Here is a 21160-nt window from a genome sequence, read left to right as displayed (position 1 = left end):
GTAGGTCTTCGTAGAACTGTTCAACTTCAGCTTCTTCAGCATTACTGGTTGGGGCATAGACTTGGATTACCGTGGTATTGAATGGTTTGCCTTGGAAATGAACAGAAATCATTCTTTCATTTTTGAGATTGCATCCAAGTACTGCATTTCGGACTCTTTTGTTGACCGTGATGGCTACTCCATTTCTTCCGAGGGATTCCTGCCTGCAGTAGTAGATATATGGTCATCTGAGTTAAATTCACCCATTCCAGTCCATTTTAGTTCGCTGATTCCTAGAATGTCGAGGTTCACTCTTGCCATCTCCTGTTTGACCACTTCCAATCTGCCTTGATTCATGGACCTGACATTCCAGGTTCCTATGCAATATTGCTCTTTACAGCATCGGACCTTGCTTGTATCACCAGTCACAATACCACAGCTGGGTATTGTTTTTGCTTTGGCTCCATCCCTTCATTCTTTCTAGAGTTATTTCTCCACTGATCTCCAGTAGCATATTGGGCACCTACTGACCTGGAGAGTTCCTCTCTCAGTATGCTATCATTTTGCCTTTTCATACTGTTCATGAGGTTCTCAAGGCAAGAATACTGAAGTGGCTTGCCATTCCCTTCTCCAGTGGACCACATTCTGTCAAACCTCTCCACCATGACCCACCTGTCTTAGTTTCATTGAGTTAGACAAGGCTGTGGTCCTAGTGTGATTAGATTGACTAGTTTTCTGTGAGTATGGTTTCAGTGTGTCTGCCCTCTGATGCCCTCTTACAACACCTACCATTTTACTTGGGTTTCTCTTACCTTGGGCGTGGGGAATCTCTTCAGGGCTGCTCCAGCAAAGCGCAGACGCTGCTCCTTACCTTGGATGAGGGGTATCTCCTCCCTAGCCCTAGGCAACTACTAATACCTTTTCAACAAATTAGTAGGGCAGTGGGAAAGTGAGAAGGGAGAGGAGGTAGTCAATAAGGAGTATGTTATCAGGAGAATTCCATCATAGACATCTGGGACTTCATTCCACTGCAAAATCTACAGTTTGCTTTAAAATACATTCTCAGAGACAGTCTGCCAATAGCCTAGAAGCTGGGGTATTTAGACATCACTTTTTTTCAGTTTTCAGAGACTACTCCTGAGCACTTAATTATCTGGTATTTTTCCTAGAAATTCAAAAGAGTAGATTTATGATTGCATTGATTATTCAGTCATATGAAGGTAATTTGCAAGTAGATTCAGACTGTCCTAAGTTAAGCAAGGAGATCCAACTAGTCCATTCTAAAGGAGATCAGCCCTGGGTTTTCATTGGAAAGACTGAAGCTAAAGCTGAAACTCCAATACTTTGGTCACCTCATGCGAAGAGTTGACTCATTGGAAAAGACTCTGATGCTGGGAGGGATTGGGGGCAGGAGGAGAAGGGGATGACAGAGGGGATGACAGAGATGGCTGGATGGCATCACCAACTTGATGGACGTGAGTTTGAGTGAACTCCAGGAGTTGGTGATGGACAGGGTGGCCTGGCGTGCTGCAGTACATGGGGTCAGAAAGAGTTGGACATGACTGAGTGACTGAAATGACTGAAATGAACTGAAGTTAGGGAAGTCTTTCTGAAAGTCAAAATATATTTTTTTCTATGTCAACAATGTTCAATAGATATATAATCAAGCTACACGTATGGGCTACATATACAATTTCAATTTCCTAGGTAGACACACTAAAGGAAGAAAAAAGGTGAAAAGTAAATTATATCATTAAAATTAATAACTCAATATATTTAAAATATAATTTTGACATGTAATCAATGTAAAAATTATTAATTGGATACTTGATTTTCTTCAAGCTCTTTAATATCAAGTGTGGAAGGGTAAACCTATACATCATCTCAATTCAGACTAGTCATCCTTCAATAACTATGTGTGGTTGCTGCTGCTGTTGCTGCTGCTAAGTCACTTCAGTCATGTCCAACTCTGTGCGACCCCATGGACAGCAGCCCACCAGGCTTCTCTGTCCCTGGGATTCTCGAGGCAAGAATACTGGAGTGGGTTGCCATTTCCTTCTCCAACGCATGCATGCATGCTGTGTGGCTAGTGGTTATTTTATTGGACCACACAACTCTTTGTAATAGATACTTGAATTTTTAATCCTTGAAGTTACAGTAAAGATTATTCTTAACCTAATTATCACATTTTTAAGTGAAATAGAAATGCAGCAATTAATCCGAGAATATCAGTGAGAAAAATCTGAAAGTCTGGGGTGATTGTTACATAATTCTCTTCAACCCTGCAGTAGTAACATATTTGCTTCTCTTTCATGGTAAATGATGCTAACTCTCAACCAAATACCCATTCTCCTCTTCTTTTGAATACCTAAATTATATTCTTGGAAGAGGAGAAGCAGTAATATGCTTAGCCATAAGCCTACATTTCTCAGCTTCTCTCATGTGGATGACTATTAATGGCCAGTAAGGTAAAAGCAGAGATAGGAAGGCAATTTCAAGGCAAGTTTCACTTTTCTGAAATAATGCTGCATCTCTTGTTCTTAATTGGTTTCTTTTCCTACTTGCCTGGAATGCAGATATGAGACTAGAGGTAAGGCATGACACTGAGATGACCATGGGAATGAAAGCCACATTCTACAGATGATGGATAAGAAAGATTAAAATAAGGAGAGAATCAGCGACATAGAATTGGTGTGCCAGCCATAAACTGTATTCTATTAAACCTTTTATCACCTAAGTATTGATAATAAGCCCTTGTATAGTAAAGCCATTGCACTTAAATGCAGCAGAATGTCATTTGTAACCAATATTTTCACTTCAAACATCCAGAGTGACAGACTTTTTAAAAATACTCTTTAAATAGGCTATTTTTAGAGAAGTTTTAGATTCACAGCAAAATTGAACAGAGGTACATTGCATTCCCTACAAGGTAGCCTCTTGTAACTCAACTGCCTCATGTACAAAGCCAGAGATTAAGGTAGTGAAATCCTGAATTCCTTTGCAGCTTTAGCATTCTGTGAAACTTCGAAAGCATTTTTTTTCCAGGAGACAGGATTCACAGTCTAATTTCCCTCCATGTTTGGCCTTTGGGGCTGTGTGAGTTTAAATAGTTAGATTAAATTTTTGGCAGTAGTAACTCTTAACCATCCACCATTTTGCAACTCTGACAGTATTCCTTCTGCTACGAAACCTACCCTTTTAGAAGACTCAACTTGTTCAGTATTGCATAAAGCACTTTCGTAAAATTGCAAGTGAAAAGGATAAGGAAGTCAGATTTAGTACTTATATTCTTGTTCAGTTTCGAGGAAATAATTTTTAGTTAGTGAAGAAAACAGGGAGTATTGATACAATTTAACATATTCTGCAAGCGTGCGTTTAAAAATATTAATCTTGTTTCTTTAGTTCTATTTACAATTAGACATTATTGAAAATTCTACCTCTTTTCATTTGCTCTTAAAAATTCCCCAAAAGTCTTTTTTCCAGTTCTGAAAACTCTTGGCTAAATTCTGGTGCTATTTTCATCTTAGAGTAACTGGCAATCTCACATTTTGTAAAGTTCAAGAAGAGCAGAAACTCAGCTCCCAAATATGCCACTCTGTCAGCCCATTAGAATGAACAGAAAGTAGACAATGGAAGGCAAATTTCTGGAAGCCAAACAAGGACATGCTGAAGGCTAGAGGGGACCCAGTTCTAATCATTCATGCAGGTCATCTGTTAGACATCTCATTAAACCTTCTACTATACATAAAATAGTGTTTAAGTACTACTTATTTTAATACTATTGTTACTAAAAAGCATGCATTCTTCCTCACAATATGCCTGCAAACCATGGTTTCCAGGAGGCAGTGTTGCCTTACAGCTAAGAATGCCTAATGGCTAAAAGTTAAGAATGCAGAGATAGTAGAAAATCAGACTAGTCACACTGAAAAAGCCTCTCTTTACCAAGCCTTATTTTCCTATTTTCCATGGTAAAATGGGACAATTAGAATTTTTACCTCATATAGAATGATTTTGATGACTACATAATACATGTAAAACATTTAGTTATTCTTGATCATGGTCAATATTTGATAATTGGTAACTGTATGCTAGAATTAATATCTTTACCATTGATTGAAGTAGTAATGATATTTTATAGCATCAATATTTCTCAAAATAGTTTTCCTCGGTGATACCATTAAATACTTTATTTCCAGTATTACATAAACTAGGTGGATTTCTCAAGTCATTTCAATAAACTTAATTTTGATGTTTTTATTGGTTTCCTGAAATAATATGTGCAGGATCCTGGGGACTAACAATAAGGTTGTATTCATCATTATAAGTTCAATGTCTAATGCAGAGCTTAATGCATAAATGTTCATTGAACAAATCACTTTTGGGTGACAGGCAACAGAAATACATTCTGGTGGCAATCGCCTGCAATTTTATTCTGGTTCATAAAAAACTATTTGTTGATTCTAATGTAACAAGATGTTAAATGGGACTCTCGTTGTTCTCTTATAACTGAGTCAAACTTTATAAATGGAGAACAATGGATGCCAAAATTATCTCCTCATTCTAAAGAGAGCAACTAACGATCTTAAAAACATCGTTGCAGCTCTTATAAATGCAGGAAATCAGGCCCTGTGACCATCATTGCCTATCTCCTCCAAGCCTCAGAGACACAGAGAATTTGAGAGAATGTTGAAGTCTTGAGTCAAAGAACAAGGGCATGAGTAGTTCCATGGGCAGGAGGGCTCACCCCTACAAAATTAGTCAATGAAGAGGTCTGAAAGAGAATTATTTGCAGAAATTGATATTTGCAATAAAGTAAAACAGGCCTCTCATTTCCTGATGTGTGTGTTAGTCACTCAGTTCCCAGCTCTGCGATACCATGGACTGCAGCCTACCAGGCTTCTCTGTCCATGGGCTTTTCCAGTCAAGGATACTGGAGTGGTTTGCCATTTCCTTCTTCAGGGGATCTTCGCCACCCAGGGATGAAAATGGGTCTTCTGCACTGCAGGCAGACCCTTACCAACTGAGCTACCAGGGAAGCCCCCATTTCCTGATAGGTATCTGCTTAAATGGAAGACTTTCTGTGGTTTCTTCTGGTTTTTGAGAGAGAAAGAAAACAGAAATTGGAGGTAAGACTGCAGAGTGAAATGAGAGAGAAGGGGAGGAGCAAGACTCTACACTCACCTCTGATAAGACATGGGAGTTTCCCCTACCAAGTGGCCCAGCTTGAGCCACCTTGCTGATGCCCGCCTCAGGAGGGATCTAACAGTACAAACTGAGTGTAGCGAGTTTCTCAGTGACCTGAAACTGAAGAGGGTATGTGGGGAAGTCGAGTGGAAAACGTATATTCACAACAAGGTCCTGTGAGGTGAGCAACCATTCTGAAGACCTCACACGGCTGCCCAGGGAAGCAAATGTTGGGATGCTGCCCCAGAAAGGGCACCAGGCGGTAAAAGATTGGGGGCCTTTGCTTGACTCTTTCCTGTCTAATCCCTAAGTGGGGGACAGGCAGAAAGAAGGAACAGGCAGAGTATCCAAAGGGTGTGGAGGAGATAAGCCTTGGCTTGGATACCGGACGGAAGTTTTAAGACTAGGTGGCCACTTTTTCATATTTGAGTATTACAATTATCAAGGTGTGATGGTTGTTATGTCAAGGGTGACATGCTATAGCTGTTATCAGGGGATACGTTATCAAGCATGAAGGCAGTGATGGAAGGAAAAATAAATTTCTTTCCTATGCACCCTATGTAGTCAAGTTCATTGTACAATTTCATTCACAGCTCTAGGCAGCAAGGAGCGAGGCGAGGGAAGCATGAAGGAGCGAGGCGGAAAGGGAGGTCAGTCAAGATTAACTGTTAAATGCATCCCGTGCATGACAAAAGTGAGTTACCAAAAGTAAGGATTCTGAAGGCGAACTGACAGTGCCAACCTCTCTTTCCACCGCACGTGCACTGCACTATCTAATAAGTAAGGGCTTCCGCTTATACTGCTCTTTAAAATTAACAAAGCACTTGGGTGAACCAGTGCCTTGCCAAGAATGTTTAGTCTGAACAAAATTCTGTTTAACGAGGTGTCAAAACAACCATTAAAGATGTTTCTAAGAGCATTATCTTAGCACTGCAGGGAGTCAGCGTGATATAGAGAAAATATGGGATTGGGAGTTTGAAGCCTCCCTTTCTGGTCACAGCTCAGTGAGGAGCATTGGAAAAGGAGCATGGCTTTTGGCATCGGACTGAGATCCAAATTCTGGCTCTGCTAGTTAGCAGCTGTGTGACCTAAGGCACAATTTTTAACCTCTTTAATTCTGTTTCTTCATGCATAAAGTGGGGAAATGGCACCTACTTTATAAGTTTGCTGAGAGGAATAATGAGATACTATAAAGGCCTAGGAAAGTGACTGGGACTGAACCAAATAAAAGTCCAATAAGATATGGGTTTGATCAAATCTTCATCAGTACATTTTCTGCTCTGCTGAGCTAAGAGAACATCTGTGATGATGAAACAGAACAATATATATGAGAAGAAACTCTCTAAAGTAAAAGGTATTTGAAAATACTTATTTTTTTGTTCTCTTCCTGGGAGGCAGCTCTTTCTGAACTTCAAGAGCACATGTGAAGGTGAGATGGGGAAATTCTTTTTTTTTTTTTTGAAAACAAATTCTAGTATATCAAAACCAGTTTGCTCTATATTTCTAGGCTATAGTTACTTTTATTAGTATTTTTATATGTATCATTTATTCTCAATTATAAAATACATACATATTCTTTGTAAAAAGAGTGGGAAATATTACAGAGTATTTCCTTTCAGTTTTTTCTAGATAAGGGTTTTTAAAGAATGGGCTTTAGATGCCTATATGGGCTTCCCTGGTGGCTCAGACAGTAAAGAATTTACCTACAACCCAGGAGACCTGGGTTCAAGCCCTGGGTCCAGAAGATCCCCTGGAGCAGGGAATGGTAACCCACTCCAGTATTCTTGCTTGGAGAATTCCATGGAGGGAGGAGCCTGGTGGGCTACAGTCCATGGGGTCTCAAATAGTCGGACACAACTGAGCAACTTTCACTTAGATGTATGTACAGTTCTGTATCCTGCTTTTTAAAAGTTTACTCTAAATAACAGGACTTTTTGACTAGAACCATCTGAAAACTGGTTGACTCTCTGAGTCAGTGAACAATAAAATGAGAAACTGTCATTCATTAGCAAGATAAACAGAATGTAAAGATAGTCAATTAACGGTGTTTATTATGTGGAATTACACATACTCCCCCCCAAAAATGTAAGTGTGCAATTTATAGAAATATAAGAAAGCAAACACCTGTGTAACTACATGACAGGATTAAGAATAAATTATCTCTAGTGCTACAGAAACCCGTTTGAGCATTTTTCTTCCCCTCCACCCTTCTTCCTTACCCCCCCACCCCACAAAGAAATAACCTCTATCCTTAAAAGGGAGACTTGAAATGTGTGATAATTCTTATGGCAGGTCATTTGTTACTGCCAATAGTCTTTCCTTCCCAGAGGATAGAGAACCAGGATGTGGGAGCTATCTTCCTGTCACTTTTCCGGTATACTGTTTTCATGCCTGTTAACAAAACAGCCATTCTCCAGCCCACGAATCAAAGACTAATTTTAACTTTCAAGTCTTATTATTTAAGATATTCATTTAATAAGGCTGTAACTGCTATACAGAGAAGGTAATGGCAACTCACTCCAGTACTCTTGCCTGGAGACTCCCATGGATGGAGGAGCCTGGTAGGCTGCAGTCCATGGGGTCCCAATGAGTTGACATGACTGAACGACTTCACTTTCACTTTTCACTCTCATGCATTGGAGAAGGAAGTGGCAACCCACTCCAATGTTCTTGCCTGGAGAATCCCAGGGATGGTGGAGCCTGGTAGACTGCTGTCTATGGGGTCGCACAGAGTCAGACACAACTGAAGTGACTTAGTAGCAGCAGCATAGCTGCCATAGAGAGTGATTACCCTGATGGATCTGGGAAAAGTCAGTTACAAACCTTCTGGAAATGAGTCACCACTCTAAATGCTATTAAGGACATTCAGGATTCATGGGAAGAGGTCTAAATATCTACAGGACTTTGGAAGAAGTTGATTCCAACCCTCATGGATGACTTTGCAGGGTGCAAGATTTCAGTGGATGCGAAAACTGCAGATGCGGCAGAATTAGCAAGAGAATTAGAATTAGAAATGAAGTCTGAAGATGTGACTGAATTGCTTCAATTTCATGATAAAATTTGAGTGGATGAGGAGTTGCTTCTAATGAATGAGTAAAGAAAGTGGTTTTTTGAGATGGAGTCGGCTCCTGGCGCAGTTGCTGTGAAGATTGTTGGAATGACAACAAAGGATTCAGAATATTACATAAACTTAGCTGCTAAAGCAGTGGCAGGGTTTGACAGGATTCACTATAATTTTGAAAAAGTTCTGCTGTTGTTTAGTTGCTAAGTTGTGTCTGACTCTTTTGCAACCCCATGGACTATAGCCCTTCTGTCTCCTCTGTCCATGGGATTTCCCAGGCAAGAATATTGGAGTGGGTTGCCATTTCCTTCTCCAGGGTGGATCTTCCCAGCCTAGGGATCAAACTAGCATCTCCTGCATTGGTAGGTAGATTCTTTACCACTGAGCCTCCAGGGAAGTCCAAAAGAAGTTCCACTCCAGTGAAGCCTGAAAGAAGTGGGTAAAAGGCTATAAAACAAAATTGCATGTTACAGAGAAATTGTTGATGAAAAGAAGAGTCAATTGATGTGGCAAACCTCACTATTGTCTATATCATCACACACCCCAGCCTTCAGCAACCACCATCCTGATCAGTCAGCAGCCATCAATATTGAGGCAAGACCCTCCACCAGCAAAAAGTTACAACTTGCTGAGGGCTCAGATGATAGTTAGCAGTTTTTAGCAATTAATCATTTTTAAATTAAGGTATGTACATGGTTTTTCAAGACATAATGCTATTGCACACTTAACAGACTACAGACTAGTGTAAATGTAGCTTGTATATGCACTGGGAAAAAATTCATGTGGCTTATTTTATTATTGTGATATTCACTTTATTGTGGTAGTCTGGAAAGAAACCTGAAATATCTCTAATGTCTGTACTCCTTTCTTCTTTCCAACTTCTCCCTTTTGGAATTGAAATGTCTATCCTGTGTCTATCCCACCACTGTATTTTGGAAGCACATGACTTCTATGGTTTCACAGGTTCACAGCTGGAGAATGATTTGCCTCAGAATGAATCATACCTTGAATCTCACCCATATCTGATTTGAATCATATTTAGATGAGACTTTGGATTTCAGATTGTAGTGTTGATGTTGGAATAAATTAAGACCTTTGGGGCTGTTAGGATGTGATGAATGTATTTTGTATGTGAGAAGGATTTGGGGATCAGAGATGGAATGCTACAGACTAAATGTTTCTCCCTCAATTTCATATGTTAAAACCTAACCCCTACTACAATGGTATTAGGCGGTGGAGTCTTTGGGAGGTGATTGGGTTATGAGTGGGAAGCCCTCATGAATGAAATTAACATCCTTGTAAAAGAGACCCTAGAGAGCTCTCTTGCCTCTTCTGCCATATGAAAACACAGTGGAAAGACAGCTCTCAATGAAAGAGAGACAGGTCTTCACTAGAGACTAATTCTGATGATACTTGTTCTTGGACTTAGCTTCCAGAAATGTGAAAAATAAATTTCTGATGGTATAAGCTACCCAGTCTGTGTTATTATCAAAGCAGCTAATAAGTAAGCTAAGATAGTGTCCACGTATCATTTTATCTTTCACATCTGGAAATACAAACTCTCAGAATTGATCACTGAATAAGTAAGTCTAGGATGCAATGTTGGAGGCTTTTTTATAACTATGTATTTCAATGTGCAGACACGGTTCAAAAGTCCTGATTTTACAAAACTTTATTTGTTTGTTTGTGTCCCACCTTGCTTCAAAAGGGTTTTAAGGTGGCTGACCAGAAAACACTAAAATATAGCAAGATCAATTTAAGGCAAGTGTTTAAAAGAAAGAGAAAATTAATACTAAGAAAGTCAAATGCTGGCTGAGAAGAAGCTTATACAAAAGTCTGCAGTAGTGGATTAGCCTCACTAGAGCTCTTGGGGATGTTCCATGGAGTAAATTGTTTCCTGCTCACTGTCTTTCTCTTTCCAACTTGTAGTATCTACATGTGCATGAAATGGCTTATTTATTATCTTTGCCTTATGGATACTGTACAGAATTTATGGAAGGTTAATGACAGAATTTAACATACACAAGCACACAGACACGTTTGTGTATGTACACACTTACAAAACAAGTAACATACAGATAGAAAAAACAATCAGAAACCATATAAAGTAGGGAAAAGCAGAGAAATCTGTGAGATATTTGCTATACAGTTTTGACTGTAACTGATTATTACATTTAGATTTTCACTGACAGGCCAATAAGGTGAAAAGGGAAACATAATAGAGACTGTTCTCTGATAAAAAGAATCTTCAATCTCTTTAGGAAAGGAATTGTTCCCTGCTATTACATTCTAAGAGGAATTTATTAGAACTATCCATGAACAGAACTGAGTCACAGTTCTCCAGCCTTTATCAGAAATAGGCTTCGATCTCGCTGGTTTATAATTGTCCTTAGTTCCCTACATGTGTTTCTCCTTATTTAGATTAAGGGCTCTGTGAGAACCAGAATATGTCTGTTCATCTTCCTAATGTAGCATTTTTCTGGATGTTGTAGGTGCTAGTAGAAGTTCATCAAATGAATTAGTTAATAATAAATGATTAAGTGAACAAACAATACTTTGAGTGTCCAACTAAATGCATCTCTCAGCTCTTACCCAAAGAACTAGGTTTGGGGTAGTTATTTAAAAGTTCCTTGATTTAACAGGTATATATTGAGCACCTACTATATGCTAGGGCACTATTTTTAGTGCTGAGATATGGACAGAAAATAAAAGTTTAAAAAAAAATTCCTTCACTCACATTGTTTATATTCTAAGGTGAGCTGGGGAGTCAATAAAGAATAAAATATTTAATATGTTGATGACAAGAAGTGCTTCGGGGAAAGTAAACTGACAATGAAAAAAAGAGGAATGTAAGGAGTTCTGATCAGTGTGTGTGTGAGTGCAAGTGCATGTGTGTGTGTATATAAGAGCAAGAGCAAGAGTGCACATTCACACAAGAGAGATAACGGAACAGGATAGAATATATATTCCAGGAGAAAAGATATTACTCATATATTCTGGCTTCTCATGGAGACTGATTTAAGTAGGAGTAAAAAACACAGTGAGTTTTCTCTAATGGCTTCAAAGCAGGTAATAGTGTTGATGGAAAGAGGTTTACTTACAACCAGAAACACAAAGGAGTATGGGTATTTGCCTTATTTTGCTGCAAAAGACATTTGAGATATAGCCAAACAAGCTGGCTGAGTGCACATATTCTGGGGAGTGGGCTAGAGAGAGTGGCTGGGGAGAAGGCTAGGAGGAGGAAGAAATTCTTGGGCACAAGGACCCCTTGTAACACTGCAACAGTAATGTTTTTCAGGAAAGAACTTGAGAATTAATTTCCAATTGGAAATCTAAGTGTAATTTAGGTAGGCAAAAAGTAATTTCCAGGGCTGGATTTGAGTGAGGGCAGGGCATTGGTATTAACACCTCATCTATTGCAAAAATGCCAGGGGATCTTTAATAATCACAAGCAAGCATGGCCTCAGATTTACAGCTCTAGCATAGGCTCGTATCTTCAGAGGGCAGCTCCACTTAGCACTCTGAACAAACTCCAGGTGGTGAAGGACACATAAATGTTGCTTATTGATTTACATGTGCTCCATACTCCCATAAGCCCCAGTGTTTTTCCTAAAGAACTCCTGTGCCTAAGGACCACCAAGACTTTGCTCTATCATGTAGTGTACAAGATCAGATCAAGTGACATCACAGGAACGTTGCAGCCAAGAAACCTGAAAAATAGGAGAGGGTCAAGAGATTCTTGCCATGGTAATTGTTATTTTTAAGCAGATAAATACATTAAAAATGAGTACTACAAACATAACACAGATAGTGAACACTGAATGAAGTTTTCATCAATTCCCAAGCCGTGTACAATCCAGCAAATCACTTCACCTCTTGGAACCTCAGCTTCCTTGTCATTATGAGCTTGGAATGAAACTTAAACTACTTGTCCTCCTATGTCTCTTCTCTCCTATGATCTTAGCCACATCAGCTTTCTTTCCTTTCTGCGTATGAGTCAGACTTGTCTAGAATCAGAGCTGTGGTACTTGCTTGTCTTTCTTTCTACACGAAACCTTCCTCCTGCAGAGCTTTACATGGCTAACTTCTTATCATTTAAATACTATTATTTTAGAGGCTCTATCTCATCACCCAACCCAATGTAGCTCCTTGCTTGGCTAATTTTTGTTCTTACAGCATCCCATTTTATTAACTTTACTTTCCGAAATTATCTTTTTATGTAATTGTTTGTTTAACATCCATCCCAAACCCTTCCTTTATAGAATCAGAGTTTCCACATAGAAAAGAGTCCTGAATATCACTCTCACCAGTTCATTCCCCATATTTAGGACACAACTAATGGAGGGCAGGCTTTTAACAAATATGATAAGCAGAGGAGACTGGGCTCAATGACTGCCTTGGGCTATGCCAGCTCTGGTAGTCTGGGCGCCCATGCCATCTCAAGGAAGGAAAGCTCTCAGCTCCAGGCAGCACCATAAGCTAAAGAAGTTGTTTTTAGTGTCTTTCTTCACCTGTCCCCACTCCTACCTATTCTAGATTAAACTTCTCCCAGGGGCACTGTTCTCAGTTATAATTACATAGTGAAGAAGATTGTGGTGCAAGGGTCGCATGAGATGAAATGAATGGAAACACTTAAAACAGTACCCAGATCATAGTAGGCACTCAGTGATTTCCCCATTTCTCCCTACCTAGCAGTGCTGACATTTGATGTAATTACTAAGAAAAAATGTGGAGTAGTTGAATATGTTTATAGAAAATAAGAGCAAAAAATTAAATTATGAGAAACTTTAAAAATATTGAATAGCTGATTTGCAAATCCCATACATTTCTCATGATAGGATGGGAACCACAGGGACTGAGAGGGAATGGATGTGGTTGATACTGCACTTAAGACATCAGGGCTGTGTAGTATTAACTGACTAGAGGTGTGAGTGGGGTAAGATCCATGAATTCATTAAATCCAAGGCAAGAATGTGATTGATCATGGTGGTGGGAAGGGTGACAGAGAGAGAATGGGAATGCAGTAAAAAAAAAAAAAAAAAACAAGTGACTGATTCTTGCCAGATGAAGTAATCTGAAAAAGTTCCAAAGAGCCATATTTGTCAAAAACTATGTTTCATGTGATTCACATGGAATCAGTTAGAAAACAAAAGTTGTATCCCTCCAGTCAAGACAAAATGATTTTATCAAGATCTTCTTTACCATCTTTTCACTTGGCTTCCATTGCTAAAAAAGCAAGAAGCAAAAATCTTACAGTTAGGAACCTCTGAAAGTCAGAAATGTCAAAGCAGTAAGGCAAGACCAAAACTGGTCTAATACAACTTTTTTTTTTTTTTTGCATTTGCATTAATGAGATATTAATGAGCTTTCTGAAGCAATACTGTCTTTTTAAGAAGTTGGCTTTGAACACCTAGACTTATCTCTGTTTTGTCTAATTTAATATCTAAAATTTCCTCTTTCCCTCTAAAAAGGTACTAATATCAGGTGGGTTCTAACAGATTTCATGTGAAGTCACAGAGATAGAGAACAGGATAGAGGAAAATTATATCTTTGACTGCACCTAGACAACTTCTTCAGAGAACTTTCACATGGCAGCTTTACTAGTCAGAGACCATCTAAGAAAACAAAGCTTATCATACCAAGTAATTCACTAGTGATCACTTAAGCTGGGTTATTGGTTACTAGAGGTAAGAACTGATAGGTCAGCTAAGAGAATATGAGGCAACATAGATATTAGCAACTGCAGGAAGTTGCCACTGCCTTGAGGACTGGAGAGGATTGGACCTGGAGCCCAGGAGCCTGAGCCACTCTGGACATGGAGTCATGGGAAACCCATGGGGTAGGCCAGACAGACAAAGGTGTGTGGTGCCACAACCATTGTCAGGTATATGCCTGAAGCAGAGAGAAAAAGGAATAAATCTTTCTGATTTCTAGCCAGTGCTTCCCATTGCCCTAAAGGAGCCAGAAACTAGTTGATAACAAGGAGTAGGAAACAGAGTTTGCAGGGGATGAATCCCTACGATACAGGAGAAGAATAGGAAAAGGATCTGAGAGCTACCAGGTCCCACATGGCACAGAAGAGGGAAGAAACCCTGGCTCCTGTTCACCAAAGCATAGTCTGCCCACAGCTGACTGCTCCATCACACCTCAGGGGCTCCCTGTTTTGTTTACTTGTTTTCATTTATAAGATGTTCTTTATGGGTACGCTGTCAGCACGATATTGCCATCTCACTTTAAAAGTTCCCTTCTCACACAGGTGAAATCATTCAAGGCCATTCTACCTAGATGGGTGGTTTCTTTCCATGCCAATTTAAAATTATTTTCATAAATACATATGCGTTTAAAACCAGGGAAGAAAAGAAAAGGAATGAATTTGAGAAGAGAGTGAAGTGCTAACACAAACCAGAAATCCATTACAGTGTACTTTGCAAATACTGTAGGTAATTAAAGACTTTTAAGAGCAACTACAGTATTATTTACTTGACAGTGGAACTCTTACAGGCTATTATGTAAATACACATTGCACACATTTGAAAAGTGCATGCTATTTACTATTCATAAATGTTGTTAATATGTATTTCATTTAACCCTAAGGAGCCATTTCAGTCTCTTGTGTGAATTTACATTTATGAATGTTTTTATAAAAATTCATATTATTTACCCAATAGGCAGCTTGGCTATAAGAAATGCTAGAGCTGATTGCCAATTTAACTTCACATGAGTTTCCAGGCAATTGTTCCTTAGGTTGGCCTGCATGGTTGGGCATCCCTAAATAGCCCTTCCTTTCAAAATCCTGCAGTCCTGAGCTGTTCAAATGAAGGAATTTTCTAGTCTTTTTTTTTTGTTGTTGGTTCTGGGGATTTTAGTATCACATAAAAAGAGATCAGGATATATCTCATCTTAGAAAATAAAATAAAGAGTTCAGCACTGCAGTTGGTAGTCTATAAAGTGTATGTGTGTAATCACCTTGTTTGCTCTGTGTACTGAAGTCAACATCTTCAAAATAAAGATGAACAGGCTCTAAAGCAAGATACTGAAAAAGCGGATTTCCTTTTCTGTTTGCCCCCTCCCTTCCTATCAGGATGGAATCCTTCCTGCCCCAGTAATTTTCACTAAGATACCAATATGATCCACCACCACCCCCAACACACACACACATACCATATGTGGAATTTACAAATGGAATAAATATTCTCTGCCAATACATACACCATATGCAGAATTTACAAATGTAATCTGTTCCATGACTCCTGTACCCCTCAGCCAGATCAAAGATGTAAACAAGGATCAGAAAAAAAATTAAAGAGAACAGACTGGTAAGATGATTTCTTTGGAGAGAGACTCTCTAAGCTGGAAGTCCCTGCTAGTTCCTTTGGTTGAGGAGTGAGTGAATGAGAGTGCCTAACCCAAAGCTTGAAGGGATACACTGAAAACTTTGAAATGTTTTCACATGGGAGAAACAGAAATTTGATGCTATTCTTATGACCAATAAAGCTAATGTAGATTGAGAACCCGGGTCTGACTCCCACCCAGGAAACTAAGAGGGCAAGGGAAAGCCTGCTGAACTGTTTTAATGGTGTATCTAGGATGTTTCTGTGTTGAGATTGTCCTGCAGTTTTAGAAATTGATAGGACAAAGATATGGTCCTATTGACCAGATGGGAGATATGGTACGGAGAGAGAGCAGGTATCAGGTTGTCTTGGGTTTCATTCAAGAGGTTGAAGATCTGAAACGGGATGCCTGGGGACAAGGGGGAAATTGCAAGCAAGTACTCAGACAATAAGCGCATCTTGCAAAGGTCAAGAATAATAGACATCTCTGGTGAGGGTCCCTTGGACTGCAAGGAGATCCAACCAGTCCATTCTGAAGGAGATCAGCCCTGGGATTTCTTTGGAAGGAATGATGCTAAAGCTGAAGCTCCAGTACTTTGGACACCTCATGCGAAGAGTTGACTCATTGGAAAAGACTCTGATGCTGGGAGGGATTGGGGGCAGGAGGAGAAGGGGACGACAGAGGATGAGATGGCTGGATGGCATCACAGACTCGATGGATGTGAGTCTGAGTGAACTCCGGGAGATGGTGATGGACGGGGAGGCCTGGCGTGCTGCGATTCATAGGGTCGCAAAGAGTCGGACATGACTGAGCAACTGAAATGAACTGAACTGAACTGGTGACAATAGCCGCTGAGGAAACCATGACTGTTTCCCATTCAAGAGTCAACTTTAGCCATCTGCCAGGTCCAGGGAGCCAGAAGCCACCTAGCTGAGTCAATACCCATTCCCTTATCTCTCTTCTTTCTTCCTTTTTTGATCCTGGCAGAAAGTGAATAGCAGCCAGAGACATGGAGGTTACATGGGAGGGCAAAAAGTATTGAACAGAAGTTCACATTCTTGTGGTAGATTGCAAAATTGGCCATGATCCACCCCCTTGAAATGTAATATTACAAATTGTTTCCTCAAAAGGTGGAGTCTATTTATCCACACTTTCCAGATTGATTCACTTTGGCCAAACCTGAAAGACGCTGAAATCACTTACACGTTGGGGCTTGCCCTCTCTTGCAGGTCTTGGCAATCCTGTGACCACCATCCTGTGAATGAGCCTGGGCCAGCCTATTGGAGAATGAGATATGTGTTTTGGGGTGTCCTAGCCAGCAAACAGATATGAATGTGAGGTTACTAACCACCAGCTGACTGGTGACTCAAGAAGGAAGTATGAATGATTTCAGCTCAGACCAATAAAAGAACCGCATCACTGAACCTCATCCAAATTTCTGATCTATAGATTTGTGAACAAATTAACTGTCTAAAGTCACTGGGTTTATTATGCTGCAGGAAGTCACTGACAGACTCTCTCCCTCAGGCATATTTTTGTTTTAGTCTGAAGCAGGCCTAGATGGGGAATAGGAGAAATTCAAAATGTCTGTGGGTGTGAACATGCAAACTGAGTCTGAATTGAGACTTATTTTTGATTTAATGTGACTACTTAGGAGCATCTAATATCTAAGAATCATTAGCCTGCATTTCATGTATGGACAAGGAAATCTCACTTCCAGTGAATAAAGTTTAAAGAGATGGTAAAATTCTACACTACCTTTTGATCAAAAGTCACGTATTAGTCTTATCATGTTGGTTACATATTAATAAGCATAACACATTCAGCATGGTCTCAGAACTAAACACACAACAATTCAGAACTTCCTTAAACTCAATAACTTTGTTATTTGCTTACTGATATGGACTCAAAGATGGATTTTTCAAAGATATCAGAAAATTAAAATGAACTATAGAATGCTAGACATTAAGGCATTATAGGTTATTTTCTAAGTATTTGGTACCAAGGGAGATGTCTTTATCAATAGCTTTTAGAGTACTATTGGATTAAGTGATATGAAATAGCCATTTTTAGAAATCAACAATGTAGTGACATTAGACGTTTTATATACTTCAGTCTGACGTAAAACTGTTAATGCATAGGTTGGTAAACATGAGAAAGAATAGAAAAGAAAAAAATTTGATGAAATTTGGTAGACGTTGATTTGTTGATCAATAATCTAACACTCTCCCAATTTTCCACCTCTGCTTTCTGACACTTCCTGGAGTTTGGAAAATAAAGTTACCTTTCCAGCCATAGTCAAATATAGCCAATTGACATTTTTCTGACATATACAATATAACCTAGGGCTTCTGGAAAGACATTTGTTCTCTTAATAAAAGGGGTGGATGAGACTGGTACCATCGTGTGCCTTCTCTCTCTCCTTTCTGTCTTGGGTTTGATATTGTAGCTGTCAGCTGCCTAAAAGGTTAACCATGTTGATCAGGAGGACAGAAAGCAGCTGGGACCATGATCACATCATAGTGCCATTATATCCACTCTAGGTTTTCTACCTCCAGATTTTGTTTAAGTGAGAAAAACAAGCTTGAGTTTACTTAAGCCATGTCTGTTGGGTTTTCTGTAACATACAGCTGAAGACAAAACGAAAAATAACCAAACAGTAATAAACACAAATGTAAAAAAAAAGAAACTAATACAGTAGTAAATATGAATGTGTACGTAGACACATACAGGAGATTATTAGGGTTTGGGTAATAAGATTTTTCAGTTAAAAAACCATATCAATGAGAGTCAGGAAAAGTACTTTTTATAACAACCATTATTAGCTTATATTAACTATGTCACATTTCTCTACATTAGAGAATATAGAAACAAAAATGACTGCTTTGTTTGAGGCTTTCTTTCAGAATTCTTATAGTCAGTAGGCTATATAATCACAGACTTCTTTTAATTCATTATAAAATAATAAACAGAAATATATGAAACTATGGAATTGTCAATCTTTATGAGTCTATAAAATATGGATTTTAAATTTCAAATTATTTCTATTTTTAAGATTTTCTTTATTGGATAATTTTATGTCTCAAAAGTTGAGCAAACTCTGGGAAATAGTGAAGGACAGGGAAGCCTGACACACTGGGGTCCATGAGGTCACAAAGAGTCAGCCATGACTGAGCAAGTAAACAACAATAAATACATTAATGCGTTTCTAACACATTTTCAAAATCTATTAAAAAGCAATTAATTTTTCTGTTAAAAAAAGATGTTTAAAGCCAAGCATTCTAAGTTTATTAAATGTCAGTAACAGTGACATCATCTTTGATAAGACATTTAGTAGAATTGTATTGGTTATTTACTCATTTGTGTCAAAAATAATAAATATTATCGAAGTTTTTTTTAACAATACACTCAGTTTTGAAAGCTATTTGGAACATCAAACATAATGCATTTTGCATTAGTTTTACACAAATTTTCATTGAATTCAAACTTTTAAATAAATCTTCCAATATCTAATGCATCGTATTATCAAAGTACCAAAAAACCATTATATGATTATAAGAAGAACCTCAGAACTCACTGTCTTCAAATTTAATGGACTCCCAGTGCTTTTTCACCCCCCCTGCAAAGACTGTTTTTAAGACATTTCACAGTATTTTATACATTATAAATGGATTCCATTCTTGGCTTAGTAATTCACCTAATGGACAACGGATACAAAAAAGCTGTAACTCCAGGGACATTAAATTGGTTCTAAACTCTGAAAATTACAGCTTTTACAAAAAGAAGAAAATACTAAAAACATGTCTAATGCAACACTGCATCTAATTTTCCACTACCTCCAGATTGTCTAAAAGCTCCTAAACTTCTTAATGACACAATATGTTAAAATTGCATTTCTGTATATTTAGATCTCAGAAAGATCTCATCCATTTTATAACCCCCAAGGAGGGCTTACCAGCAAGAAGGGAGTATGTGTGTTGGGGGACAGAGGGAGAAAAAAGTGTGAGGTACTACATCGATCCTAGAGATTGAATTCTCCTTCTGGGTTAGGAAACTAGCAACCATGTAAGTCATTCTTTCATGCAACAAGGTAATTTACACAGCCAATTCCCATTTTACGCATTGGTCAATGGTATTTCAGTAAAGGAATAGTAAGGGCATAAAAAAAAATGCTTTTTCAGACACACCCCATACTGACTTTAAGCTATAAGAACAGTCTCTGATTTGATACTATTGTTCAGATCTTCAGCCATTCAGGGCACATGAGCCAATTCTTTCTGAAGCTAAGCAAGAAATTCAACACAGGGGCTAGAGAAGTTCTATTGCACTGTAAAAACAAAATGCCTCACATTTTGTGAATTTGGACGTGACTATAATAAAATATGACGTGCATCTGAGTGCAGAGTCTATGAATTGGCACAGATTTTAAAAATGAATAACATGGGGTTGGCTTGTTAGGGTCTCCTATACACTAGCTAATTTCAAAGAGGGCACTTCCCCCTCCCCTTCTCCCTTCTGAAGAAACAAGTGATGCAGAATATGATCACAGTAACCTAAATCCCTCAATTTCATTGATTTTTCTTTTTCTCTACCTTATTCTGAGATTAGGAAGTTTCCTTCTCCAAGTAATTACTTTCTGGTGAATTTTTTCCACATCATCATATTTAACATAAGCACAGTATGTAAAAGATAGCCATCTTAACTATTCCTCTGATACCTTGGGCATTTTACTTTATTGATTATTTGTGTTTGAGAAAGAATTATTTTGTTCTAGCTTTCACTCAGTACTTTTTAACTGCTAATGAAGCTATGACAAGGTTTGCACATCCTTTAGAGAACCTGTGCTTTAAATTAGCACCTGAGTAAATATCGGTAAAAACTTCTCTTTGTCTGCTGCTGCTGCTAAGTCACTTCAGTCGTGTCCGACTCTGTGCGACCCCATAGACGGCAGCCCACCAGGCTCCCCCGTCCCTGGGATTCTCCAAGCAAGAACACTGGAGTGGGTTGCCATTTTCTTCTCCAATGCATGAAGGTGAAAAGAGAAAGTGAAGGCGCTCAGTCATGTCTGACTCTCAGCGACCCCATGGACTGCAGCCTACCAGGCTCTTCCGTCCATGGGATTTTCCAGGCAAGAGTACTGGAGTGGGGTGCCATTGCCTTCTCTTTGTCTAACACCTTTTATTTCCCTAAAGGAGACCTGTTACAACAAAAATTTGCCTAAACTGGGCCTTTTGGCTGCCATCCTCCTTGTAATATGTTAATAATTTTTTGGCTGTTTTTTACCATGCTGAAGAAAAAAAACAAAAACCAGTGTCAAGTTTTAATTCCCAGTTTCTCTCTTAATTTTTATATATTCTTTCCTTAGAAGTTGCACACCACCCTGCAGTAAAGACAGCATCGATTTTAATGAGGAATTATATATTTTTGTGAGAGACTTTGTTACTTTATTCTTCCTCTGATTTGGTCTGAGAGATCTTCACAAATGAATTCCTCTTCCTTAAAACTGGATCTCTTTCCTCATCAGTCACACACACCATACCTTCATATTATGTCAGGTAACTGTGGCAAGCATTTCCCATCATTTTTATTAAAAAAGCATTTGTG

Source organism: Capra hircus, chromosome 8, assembly GCF_001704415.2.
Source record: "Capra hircus breed San Clemente chromosome 8, ASM170441v1, whole genome shotgun sequence".
NCBI classification, from domain to species: domain Eukaryota; kingdom Metazoa; phylum Chordata; class Mammalia; order Artiodactyla; family Bovidae; genus Capra; species Capra hircus.
This window is presented reverse-complemented; position numbering follows the sequence as displayed.